Below are 14374 nucleotides of genomic sequence, written 5' to 3' on the forward strand. Positions count from 1 at the left end.
GAAAACCTCTCCAAGAATTTAGTTTTTTTTTTGGCATGATAAAAATCTAACAATACCATTTTACTAAAGCAAGAAACCCAGTTAAGACAACTCCTAACCTCTACACTACAACCATAATGTGCCACCTACATTCACAATTGAGAATCAATATTTGTCTAATAACATGACAAAAACAAAATAAATTGTAAATAAACCTACTCACCAGAGATGCACACTCATAATTTGCACCGCTCCTCAGAGGCTGTAAGTCAGTGGTACTGCTTGTGTTCACTAGCTAGCTTCGGGGCTGGCCGACCTCTCCTTCCGATGTCTAGCTTTTCTGGAAAATGGATTTTTAAATATGTCCGATACCAAATCAATTTCTTTTCCCTCCTTTGGCATAAAAAAAAAGTCTAACACAGATGTATTAATGTGTGCAGTGCGCTACAAACGTGTTTTGCCATTTGAACAGGGCTGTAACAGTTTCCCTCTGACCAACCAATCAGAACATGGAAAAATGCTGATGCTATTCTGGGCCAGCTAGCTGGCCCTGTTAGGTAAAAATTCAATCTGATTTGTTAAAAAAAAAACAGAGCTTTTTTTTAAGGAGGTAAAGCGCCAGCAGACCAGACTTTAAAGGCCCTGGGCAGCCAAGAGAAACGCTACAAAACAAAGAGAATAAACTGTTGGAAATAAATGAATACAATTTCTAGGAACAAATATTGGAATTTAGGTTGTAAATGTAGGTCAGTGCTTCTGATAGTGTTTAGAGCAGCAGAGAAGGTTTTGTTGGAACTTACCGCCCACCACTACCGGTCACGATCATTCAATATTATTTTCCGAAACATTTCTTGTTAAAAGATGATAGTTCCCCACTATCCTTCCAGTTTTTACTAATGCGTTAAAAAGTTCTTAACCCAATTCTGGTAGTTTCAGCAATCTCCTTAGATGTCTTCTTTGCTTGATGCATGGCAATAATTTGACCTTTCTGAAACAGATTACCATCTTTTCAGGATGTGTCTTCCGACATGGTTGGTGAGAAGATACTTTCTGCATCAGTTAGGATTAAATAACTTGTTGCCAGCTGAAACATAATCATCCATGCAGTAATATCCAATGAGAGGCTCTTACCTATTTGCTTGGTTAAATTCAGCTGGTAACTTTTTTTGGACAGGCAGTGTAATATATATATATATATATATATATATATATATATATATATATATATATATATATATATATATATATATATATATTTATATATATATATATATATATATATATATATATATATATATATATATATATATATATATATATATAAAATAACACATATTACTTCAAAGCCATATCCATTAAAGATGGTAAAAGACCTGAAATTATTTTTCTTGGACTTCATACCACAGAAACAGTTTTGCAATTTAAACAGGGGTGTTTAGATTTTTTTATTATTCTTATTATTTTTATTATTAAAAATAGCATTAGAAATATCGACACAATTCTTTTAAATGGACTTGCACAGATAACCATAAAATGTGCTGTTCTAAATAAGGTTATGAACTAATGCAGTGGTGGGCTATACATTTCACACCTCACCTTCAGTGGTTTTAGTGTGTTACGTGTCTGTGCTGTTTTATCTACTTTCCCCCACCCTCTTGCGTTGGCTCTGTCTTTGGCTCGCTACTATATATAGGTGGAATCTCCTGTTAATTGTAGTGGAGGCCTGGGGTAAAACAGAGCATGTAGGACGTTTTGGAGACAAGTTTAGGAGGTGCGATTAAAATGGTTTGGACATTTGCAGAGGAGGGACATGGGTTATATCAGAAGGAGAATGTTGAGGATGGAGCCACCAGGAAGGAGGAAAAGAGAAAGGCCAAAGAGAAGGTTTATGGATGTGGGAAGGGTAGACTTGCAGGTAGTTGGTTTGGAAGCGGCAGATGTAGAGGACATGGGGTATGGAGACAGATGATCCGCTTTGGCGACCCCTAATGGAAGAAGCCAAAAGAAGAAGAAGAAGAGCAAGAACCAGAGGAGGTGGAGCCTACAGTTCAAAAGCAGCCACCTGAAGCCCTGCCAAGGGTGGGGGAGTAGAAAAAGCAGCACAGACACGTAACACGCCCACCCTAAAGAACAAACTTGTTTGCAGAAAAAAAAAAGTATACAATACAACATTTTATGCATGACAGTGCATCAGCAACAACATTTTCTGAACCCTTTTTGTGTTTTATTTCAATGTTGTAGTTTTAAACTAACCAATGACCATCTCATGAGCTTTTGATTTTAATTCTACATACAGAACAAAAAAACCAGAGGGTTATGATCTGTATACACAATACAGTAATTCCCTGCTTTACCGTGGTTCGAATCTTGCACCCCAGTTTTTCGTGGAATTGCATTTGCCACATAACTAATTTGTTTGGCTGATTTTCCCAGTCTCTCACAGATAGCACAAAAGACCAGAAAAATTATAAAGAATTGTTTATGTTGAAATAATGAAATTTATTAATAGAAATATCATTATTATTTATGAAATGAAGACAAATGTTAATACAGTAGGGTACTGTATACATAAAATACCATTTTTGGGGTGGCGTTTATTACGGTTTTTTTGTGCATAATCCTAAACACACACTATCCTAAACTCTATCTGCTTTACGTGACTCTTGAGCCTCCAATTGGAGACTAGCTGACTTAACTAGGCTACGCTATCTCGAAAAAATACAAGGGGTGGCACCTGCCCTCTAACCTAGGGTGTCTAAACATTGGTGATACCTATGTGGTGGAATGTAGGTGCACGCATGTTCTTTCCTGTTCTCAAACCAGGTGAGCTAGTATAACAGGGCAACTAGCAAACAGGGCGAATAAGCAAAGAGGGCAACTAGCAAACAGTTATCTCTCTTCTCTTTTGTGTCCTACTTGAGTCCGTCCATCACTTAATACCATTATTATGATCCCACTAAAAACTCTAAAAAACATGAATATTATAGAGGATCGCAGTATAACAGAGCACTGCATCACAGACAGGAATCTCATACAGTAAGAATGAATGGCATTATTAAAACAAGAAACCTAATGAACACCATTTAACAAGTCTTCTTTCACTGTAGAAACAGCTGCACTGCCTGCATACATCATCTCTAGCAGAAGCATCAATATTAATCTGATAAAATAAACACAGGTTTTTAGTGGATTTTTTTTCTGTGATTTCTGTTATTTGAAATAAAGGCAAACTGTGTTTTTGTGCAAATTCTACAGGAAAGAAAATGCTAAAGTATAAATGGTTCACAAAAAAAGCTTAGAAACTGTTTTGAACTGTTTGGGCCAACCTTTTCTCACGATGATCAGCTGTTCTTGAAAAGTCTGGCTTGTAAATATCCTTCTAAGTGTATCTATGATCAAATCAATTTCTTCTCCTCTGTCAGTCATTGTAAAATTGTAAAATAAAAAAACAGCTATAAAATCCACATGAATATATTTGAGAATGTACAGTTTGCTGCAGATGCAGTTTGTGGGCTCTGACATTCTGGTCAGGCATTTTCTGACTATTCAATCAAAAAATGTGAAAATGCCAACGTTATTATATACCTGCTGGAGGGCCACTGAATTAGCAGCTTGCAATCTGATTGGTTAAAGCAACATCCTTAACAAAAAAACATGTATTTTGTGGTACAAGAACCCGCAGGTGTTGACTATGAAAGTCTTACTGTACATCAGTACAGCAGCATACTTTTGGCCCCAGCAACACATGATGTGACGGCTGAAATTTGAATGAATAGGAACTCCAACCTAAATTAACACTTGGGTGCGAGAGAAAAGTTCTGAAATGAAGAGAATGGACTATTATAAATAATTGAATACATATTCATGAACAAAAAAATAGAGTATAATAAAAATAGGTCAGTGATTTTTTTAAGAGTTTAAGCCAGCAAAGACGGCATTGCTGGCCCTGACAACCTGCCACTGAAATAATGGGATGGCTAATTTCTGAAGACAACCATTTAGTCCTTGTGCCACATTTTAAACTTCAAGCTAAGCGATTACTGCAAATTTATTACATTGTTGAAGATTACATTACTCTCCTGCTCCTGCTGTATTGTATTGTATTGGCTTACTATTTGTGGCAGGCAAATTCCAAAATCAGTGTATAAAAAAGTGTGTACCTAATTGTTCCTAGCTAAGTTCACAGAATTCTACAGAACATTAGAGCTAGATTGCTTGGAGGAAGATCATGCTTACATAACAGTCAAATTCTGAATATTATCACCCATGCTGCCCACCATGAACACACCACTCAGTGCTTTTTCAATTTTACATAATTATTATGTGGGATCCACCCCACTGAAATGAATTCCTGGCTATTCCACTGTAATGGAGGGATTATATTTGTTTCGATTTTGACTTTTCACAAAAATGACTGATGCCTCACATGTGAATAGTCATCTTGGGGAATGAATAATGTCTGCTTAAATGGAATGCACTTTCTTTAAACTAGCAAATGCCTTCATCAGTATTCTTTTCATAGTGTAGACATAACATTGTGAATATCACTGACTGATATGAGACTTGAGAAAGTAGTTGCTTGTGGATCCCAGGAGCACAACTCAGATTAAGCAGTAACATGTGGTGATGGAAAATATGCAATAAAGTCGACATCATAAAATCTCTATGTATCTGCAGACAGGGAGTTGCAGCAGGCTTGTTGATGTATATTTTTAAACCTTGCAGTGTGATCAATTCTGAACAATGGCACAGTGTAATTTATCATTCAATACATTAGTGTAATGCTGTACACATGCATCTTGAACTAATAATAAAATGCACCACAGGCAGACTGTGTGTAGGAAGGGGAATCAATACCGACGCCTAGCCCTCTTTGTGTCAGAGAAACACCGGCCACGCCTCCCCTCAGCACTCAGCACACTGGCAGCGCCTCGCCTTCATACTCATCACCTTCACCTGTCTCCAATCTACACCATCCCTTTATAAGGCCCCTGTTCGCACTCACTCACCATTTGATCTACGGTTCATTCTGGCGATCATCCCTGGACTACCTGTGTTTCGGAATATACACGCTGCTTCTTAGCTTCTGTTTGTTTCCCAAGGCAAATAAACGTCCTATTCATATTCTGGTTTCCGACTCTTGTTCAAAACATGACACTTTGACTCTAAAAATGATTGGTTCTGCTGATAAAAGGACTAGGCAAAACTTTGCCAAAATCAGTTGGTTTATATTATATATATTACATATTTTTTAAATCTTATAATTAAGATGAACAGATTTACAAATTTAACTGTATTCATTCTTCTTTTACTGGCTTGGATTGCCATATTTCCGTTTTATAATATCACAATGAGAACTTTATTCTAGATTAAATTCACCACTATTCAAGACGCCTAGTCATACTCTCACTTTACTGAATCACATGTTTTGCAGTACCAACCCACCCTCCCAGTGATGTCATTGCAGTATACAGTTCTGCTGAATCCAAATTTGTGTAGTGTTATGCTCAGCAACAGTTATGGATTTAGATTTGATCTTTATTCATCATCTTGTGGTGCAGCAAAGAGGTAAAATCCTGGCCTTTACCCAACCTGAGACCTTTACACAAGCTTATTTGAAATAAAAGTGCAAGAAACAGTCATTTGAGCTGGACATTCCTCAGTTCTATCTATCTATCTATCTATCTATCTATCTATCTATCTATCTATCTATCTATCTATCTATCTATCTGTCTCTCTGTCTCTCTGTCTGTCTCAGGTTCTGTTTTTAAAATAAATTATTTGTTTACAATAAAATCATCTTACTATGTACCAACACTGACTTATCAGTAAATTCTTTACTTTCCATAACTTAATACTTGGATTGAAAATAAAATGTACTGTAAACTATTACCTAACATTGAAAAAGAACATGAATAATTGAAATTCTCTGACTTTATTACTCTGCAGTTGGACTATTCTCACAGACTAGGTCACTCCAGACAGTGTTCTATAAATAGTCATCTGGACTACTTCCTGTCCCTTTATATTATATTTTGTCTAGAGGCTAGAAAGTTATCCCATAATACAACTTCTTTTTTCTCGATTACATTTTTCATGATTTATTTGGTTCGCTTACTTCTCATTTATTATTTAGTTAGTGTTAAATTGACAACCAAAAATTGGTTCCTATTAGGAGTGATTTTGTAAACCCACTGAAGGCCGCACTTTGTCAGGCAGCAGATATGGATGCAGATGAAGGTAAATAAACCTTTCTTAAGGAAGCAAAGAGCAAAGATGAGGGAACCAGAAATAATATAAACCCTAAAGAGACTATGACTAAATGTATGGCTTGGTAACAATTCGTACAAAACTCTGCACATATACATTAAAACGAGTCTTTATATACTGTGTGTGTGAAATTGGGTTTATATGTAAATAATTAGTAATCAAATGATTTATAATGTGTATGAACTTTCAAGAGAATAAAATGTAAAGACTAAAAACTTTCTTTCGGCTTCTCCCATTAGGGGTCTCAACAGCGGATCCTCTGCATGTTTGATTTGGCACGTTTTTACGCTGGATGCCCTTCCTAACGCAACCCTCCCCAATTTACTCGGGCTTGGGACCGGCACTGAAAGTGGCTGGGGTTGGTTCCCTGACTGGGGATCGAAACCGGGCCGCAGCGGTGAGAGCGCCTCATCCTAACCACAAAAATGTAAGGACTAAAATCAATAAAAGCTAAACAATAGTCCAACTAAGCATATGTTTGATTTATAATAATTGCATGATAAAAAATATGAGATATACTTTTTCATATATTTAAGGTCAGTATGTTTAGTATATTTAACTCATCAGGTAAGAAAAGAATTAAAAAAAGAAGCTATAAATTTGATTGAACACTCATGTATTCCCTATTCAATTTCAAATTCATATAAAAAATCTAATTAAAATTTAATTTGTCACATACACATTCATACTCTGTATGAATTTTTTTACGCCTGTCCAACATGTAAACATGAAAATTAGAAATATAATATGTAATTGTGTAATGTCCAATTTCAATGGACATTGAATATGGCAGCTTTATGAAGATAAAGAGGTTATAAAGTTGTATTTTAAAAAAGTGTATACGTTTAGTGAGATGGCATGAGGAAGAGACTGTGAGAGGAACTAGACTCACAAGGGAACTCACCCTCACCGAATGTCCTTTTATTACAGTTCTATCATTGTTGAGATGTGCAGTGATAGGTGCTTAAATGCAAAACTGTTCTGGTAAACTGTGGTCCTGAGACATTGTAGCAGACTGTTGATAATATTTGCAGTCCAAATCCATCCTCTTAGTTCATGAGTTGCTCAGTATATTTGTGGATCTTTAGGCTGTTCTTGTGGAACAATCCCCAGCTGCAGAGAGTGGTCTCCAATCAAGGAGTAGGGATGAATCGTGAAGATAAGAAGAAACCCACCTATCTGTGGGTCCAAATTTTATTACATATCTCTTACCCCTAACAGGCCTTTCCCACACTGTGGTCAATGCCTGTTGCTTCAGACAGCAGACAGCTGAGTAATGGTCCACAAATAGCATTGTGTTCTTGTATACAGCGTTTAGTTTGAACTGCTCTGAATAGTCTAAAGTAATACCTTGATCAGGTCAACTATTGACAAATCATCAGATTTAAATGAGCAATAGGCTGCATACAGTTCCACTCACTGAATAAATAAGCATTGAGCCATGTTGGCAAAGCTGTCAGTCTGTGTATATTGATTATGGGTGCACAGCGCCAACTTTAGTGAATGGTCCTCTCCACGGGGACATGGGAGGTTTCACAGCATGTGCCCTTTGTGTTTCAAGATGGCCGTCTTTTGTTTGTTAAATGGTTGGCTTCTCTTTACTGCGAGAAGCTTAAACACAACAGACAGCTGGCATGTGGCAAATAATACCCTCCAGATCTAACAGAAAGCATAACTATAACCTCCAAAGAGAGAAGGAACAAGAGCAAGGAGTATCTTATTAAACTTTTTTGCTGATTATATCAGTGTGAATTTCTAAAAACTCAAAATACAATGAGAATCGTTAGTAATAATGAAGTATATAATATGGCATCGATGGCATGTTCCAGATATTACATTATCAGTCGAATTTGTTTGAAATAATCTACTTCATAGCCTGTATCTTTTATATGATGTTTATTTTAAATTGTCAGAGGCAATAACCAAATACGAACTCCCATATTCTTTGAAGTTTTTGCATATCTAAGAAGGATAACTCTTACAGGGCAGCACTGATAAAGCTAATGACTAGGTCTGGTCAGCAGCCCACACATACACTATGACTTGTGAAACAACCCCTTTCGGTTTAGTGCCAGACTCAGAGGAACACCATATGCTCATTACTTTATTTCTGATTACAGGGCAGAAAGAGACAGAGAGAGACTTTGCATACTGGTGAGAGTCTTATTTTAGTCACTACATACTCCTGAGGGCATGACAAATAAGTAGCTCAGAGTTGGTGTAGGAATTTGCAGGTTTCATGTTACATTGCTTCTGTATCGGATTTCTTGTTTAAGTCCATTAAAAAACTCACCTATTTCTTAAACAGACAACACATACAGTACGTTGTATATAAATGCTACTTCATTCAACTTCATTGCAAATGGTATTATCACACTGAGGAACCAAAATACAAGATACTACCTCAGATACTAGTTCCCAAAAGGAAGCACTCCTTCAGTCTCTTTCTGTGCACAGATTTGTATCCTACCCCTGTCAGGGACTAGAATGTTTTGACTTCACATCTCAGGATTATCAGAGAGTCAATACTGAGACATTGAATCTGTTTGGACTGTATGCTCTTTCTTAGTGACAATTTTTCTTTTACAAAGGTATCCGTGAAATGAATACATGTAAATGCATTTAGAGATTTAAAATGATTGAATAGTGACTGCACACAGGTCTGGTAGAGGGAAAGTATATCTCATAGCAACAAACAGCTTTGAAATAATAGGTGAAAAACAAGGGATAAAAAGCTTTTTTTTTCTCATAGACAAAATCCTGGTATAGTATGACAAAGCAAATCTTCAGCAACCAGATGCTAAGTCAATATGACTATTGGATAAAGACTACAAATTCAATTCTCATGGTAGAGTTTTCCTAAAACAAACTGATGTGTTGATATGAACACATTAGTTTTACAGTTGAGATTACGGTTGGGTTTCATATTTTGTCAGGAGTATTTTGTGTGAGTAAGAATTTAAACAGTTGTACTGACAGTGAATGAGATCAAATACAAAGGCAAAAACTGGTTGGCAAAAAACTAGCTATAACAACAGATATAAAGGCTCAGAACAAAGTAAAAAAAGAGACCTAACTTCATATTGTTTTCATGAATGAAGGTCCTTTAAATACTGTTTGTGTGTGTGTGTGTGTGTGTGTGTGTGTGTGTGTGTGTGTGTGTGCAAATATTTGGCCACACCTGTACTCCATCAGTAGTTGTAAAAGTAAACTGTAATATTTATTTACAATTGTTAGATCATTTTTGCTTGGAAAACATCATTAGTTTTATTTTAAAATGTAATTGCATTTGTACATATGTAAATTTACCATTTAATTTAACATACCTCTTAGCCAATTAGGTTAGCTACTGGAATTGTTATTATTCTAACTTGGCATCAGCAAAGAAAACTAACCTGTTAAAAAATAGCAATTTATGGTAAACAAATTAGACAGATTTACCTCAACTTGCTCTAGTGAAGCAATGCGATACTGCATTTTACACAAGTCTTTGTTTACTTCAGCATTTTATGAAGGTAGGCACAGGGGTATTTATCCTCAAATTTCACTCTGCATTCCAGTGGATTATCCAGATTTGAACACATGCTGATACTTACAGCATTAAATGCATTGTGTAGAATGAGGTAATAGCTGGTGACAAATTGCTATGATTCTTGATTCTTCTACACTGATTTACTTGATTGAACACTAAACTGAAAAAAATCTACGCTAAACTGAGCCCATTCTAATGATTTGTATATCATAAGGTAATTGATTTGTGTAATTAAATTATAGGAACAGCTACTCAATTTCACTAATACTCAAGTAAAGTATAAATGAGCTACTTGATTATTAGATCAGATCATGAATGAAGTGAGCAACAGATGCATGTTCTGGGAAATTTAAACATAATATAGAACAAGATCAGATTCTATAAATAGGCAAAGGCAAGATAATCTAAAATTCTCTTTGTAATATACTTTGTAAATGAAAACTTTCTATGTTGTGTGTGTGTAATTGGCAAAAGCTGCAGTCCCATTTCTAGCCTTTGTGGCATCCCATTCAAAATTAAACTTGCCAAACACCGACACAGGACCTTCTGGTAATCCGGCCAGGAAAGAGCTTTCTGCACCTCATTATACAGTGCCTGCCCTGCCTCGGCGCCCTCAGGGAGCTGGTCTGTTGACCCTGCCACATCCAGTGCTTCAGGGCACAGCTAGCTCCAGCAAGTGCCCTCCTGGCTTTCTGCCTGGTATCGTAGCGGACTTGGGGGGTCGCCAGGGCGTAGCTCTGGCTCTAGGCATACCTGAGGTCAGTCTCAAGAGACTAATTTCCTTAAGAGACTATCTAGCAACCTGGTAGGTTCTGCCAGATGTGTCGCGCTGGGTCCTGCATACTGTAGACAGAGGCTATCCAATTCAGTTTAGGTCTCGTCCTCCCCCCTTCAACAGGGTATGCCCCACCATTGTAAGGCCTGAGCAGGGTCTGGTCATGCAACAAGAAATAGATACTCTCCTGAGAAAGGAGGCCATCGAGGTGGTCCCTTCATCAGACAGAGAGTACGAGTTTTACAGCTGGTATTTCATAGTTCCCAAAAAGGACGGAGGGTTGCGTCCTATTCTTGATCTACGTCAGCTGAACCGCTCACTTTTTAAGACTTAGGTTCAAGATGCTGACACTGAAGCAGGTCGTGTCCCAAATCAGGTCTGAAGACTGGTTTGTCACGGTAGGTCTGAAGGATGCATACTTTCATGAATCCATTCTTCCAGCTCAAAGGAAATTCCTGAGGTGTGAGGCTGAAACTTACCAATACCGGGTCCTTCCATTTGTTTTTGCCCTCTTACCCCACACCTTCACAAAGTGTGTGGATGTGGCACTGACCCCGCTGAGACTTTAGGGTGTCTGCATTCTAAAATTGAACCCAATGAGTTGATACTGGCTCAATCGGAACAGCTGTCAGTCCGGCAGCAAGGTGTCATTCTTGCCCAAATTAGGGAGCTGGGATTAAAGCTGAATGCCTAAAAGTGTGTGCTTTCTTCATTACAGAGAACCACCTATCTAGGCATAGTATGGGATTTGCATAGAGGGGACACAGCTCCTGGCCACCTGCCTCTCCACTGCCTGTTCACAGATGGTGCGAACAACAACACTTGAATCCAGTTAACTGCCCGGTCGGCCCAGTACTGGAATACTTTAAGAACAGTTTGCCAAGGGGTTGGCTCCTTCCACCCGGAGAATTTACCTGTCCACCATTGCAGCTTATCGTGCCCCCCCCCAGGGGGCAGTCTCTGGATAAGAACCCATTGCTGACAGGTTTCCTCCACTGAAGCCTCTGGTATGATCTAGAGTGCCTGCATGGGACTTAATCATTGTCTTGGAGGCCCTGTATGAGCCTTTCTTTGAAGTTCCTCACAGTCAAGACTGTGTTTCTCCTGACCATCTCCTCTTTAAAGAGAGTAGGAGACCTTCAGGCCCTCTCTGTGACCCCTTCTTCCCTGGACTTCACTCAAGGTATGGCCAGTGCATTACTTTACCTTAGACTAGATTATGTTCCCAAGGTACCCTCTGTTGTCCCATGACCTGTTATGCTCCAGGCATTCTTTCCTCCTCCCTTTCAGGCCCAAGACCAGAAGAAGCTAAACCAACTACTACGTCCACAGAACGGAACTGTGGAGGAAGTCAAAGCTGCTGTTCATCTGCTATGGCCCTCCGATGAGAGTTTTCCCTGTGAACAAGCAGTTGATCAGTGTTTGGATTGTGGATGCTATTTCATCCTCCTATGAGTCCTTCGGTCTCCCTCTACTCGAAGTTTGGCAGCCTCTAAGGCTTTGTCCTCTGGAGTTTCTCTCCAAGACATCTGCAATGCTGGTTCACCCAGCTGACCTTTGTCAGGTTTTATAGCCTTAACCTTAGTGCCACTCCTGGCACCTCAGTCCTTGGACCTAGCTTTGCCTATCCACACTAGCGTTCAAAAGCATTGTTGACACAGCGTTTTGTTCCCTTGGGAAAGCATGGTTACATACGTAACCTGGAGACATTCAGTCAATAATAAGCTGAGAGCACTGTAACACTAAGGCAGTGTAGTTCATGGAGGCCAGGTTTGAAAGCCATGGTGTCTGTTGGAAAATGGGCATGACAATTACATCCATTGCTACCATTGTGACACTTTACAAACAATAAAAGCTTGCTTCTTGTAAGAACATAAAATTATATGGTCTTATCACACCATAGGTACAACTGCATGTTAATGGATGTCCACTGATTTAAATTGTACTATTATACATTTTAATAAGATGGAACCACAACACTAAATCCCATTTTAATTTGTTAAATTTGACTTAAACAAACAGTTAAGGCTCAATGATGAAGGCTCAAGTATTGATTTTTGAAATGCATCTTTAATACCACAGGAGCCCAGAACATAATTGGATTGCAAAAAGTAATTGAAAATTCACGTTTTTATTGTACAAAAGCTGAGACTAAATTGACTGCTTGGCAAAGGATGTGGTGAAAGTTACATAGCTTGACAGGCTGAAAAGTTAACTCCTGCTTTCTACTCCTTTTCCACTCCATGCTGACCTAGTGATCCTTTACCAGGCAGCAGGGAACAGGAACAGGAACAAACACAACACACAAACACACACTCACACGCACACACACACACACACACACACACACACACACACACACACACACACACACACACACACACACAAAAACTATTCTCTGAACAAACAGCCCATAGAGACATTGATGAAAAAGCGGAGCTAAAGAATCTGCGAGCTGAAGAATCTGAATCAAGCTCAGTCTATGCTAATTTAAAAAGATAAAGCATGTTGTATTTTTCATTTATTTTTATGTACTGTTTGACAATTAAGTGCAATTAACTCGAGGCAATATAATGCCTTGACATTTCTGTGCATTCAAGCTACAAAATGGAAAAGAATAATGGATGCCTAAATGCTTGTCTTCTGTAAGCAACAGGCTGGCCTGTTGCTAACAGAACTAGCAAATACTGTACTTGTGTATAAGTAGCTAGCAAATATTTGTATACTGTATACAGCATAACTTTTCGAAAGGAAAGACATACTGCTTTGTTTATTGTACATATTGTGCTTATTTGAGTTTACTTGCTGAACTTGGAGGATCATTTTTTGCCAAAAATCATGAATTAATTACTGCTGGTCATCACACTCTCATTACCACACACGGGTTTACAGAAACTGGTGAATTCTGATCAGTCCATCTACTGGCCCTGTTTTGGAGCTATGAGAAAAGCAGAGTAGCAGATGGAAAGCCACACGGACACAGGGGGAAGCACACCAAACTGAGTTCAGGACCACAATATAGGGCTGTAAAAGCTCCAACATTGCCTGCTCCATCACCGTATACCGGCAGAATGCTTTTCCCTTGTGCATTTTTTTTTTTTTATAGAAAATGAATATCTCCTTGTATGACAGGTTCTCATTAAAACAAATGACTGCAGCGTATGAATCACAGTTAAATGAAAAAAAAAGGTCTACGATAATGTGACAGCGGTTTATCTCTTCATGATGACAAACAGCACCAATTCAGGCACTTTTGAAAGGAGGCTCATTAGAACTCAGGCATCAATCAGAGCACAGAGAATTGGCTATATGAGATGATAATTATGACTTATTTAGAAATATTGGTAATATTTTACATTAAGGTTCTCTTTACTAGTCATTTAATTCATTAGTTAATATTAACAAACTATAAATCTAGGTTGAATAAACCCATGCAAACAAAGTGATGTTTCATTTAAATAAATTGAGCCATAAAGGCAACATTTGGTGTGACAACTTTTTGTTTCAAACAAACAAACATCTCAGGAACAGTTTGTGTATGCTGAATAAATCTCTATTTTCTGTATATAACTTTGACTTTTTGTGTTAGGAATACATTTCAAGATTTATTTTTCACTCTTTTCAGCAGAAGGTCATGAGTTCAAATCCCCAACACCACCAAGCTGCCACTGCTGGGGCCGTAAGCAAGGCTCTGAACCCTCAACTGCTCAGTTGTATGAATGAGATAAATGTAAGTCTCTCTGGATAAAAGCATCTACAAAAATCCCATAAATGTAATGTTTATTTATTTCCACACAACATTATAACATTATACATTA

The sequence above is a fragment of the Silurus meridionalis genome, chromosome 18, assembly GCF_014805685.1.
Source record: "Silurus meridionalis isolate SWU-2019-XX chromosome 18, ASM1480568v1, whole genome shotgun sequence".
In the NCBI taxonomy this organism is placed as follows: domain Eukaryota; kingdom Metazoa; phylum Chordata; class Actinopteri; order Siluriformes; family Siluridae; genus Silurus; species Silurus meridionalis.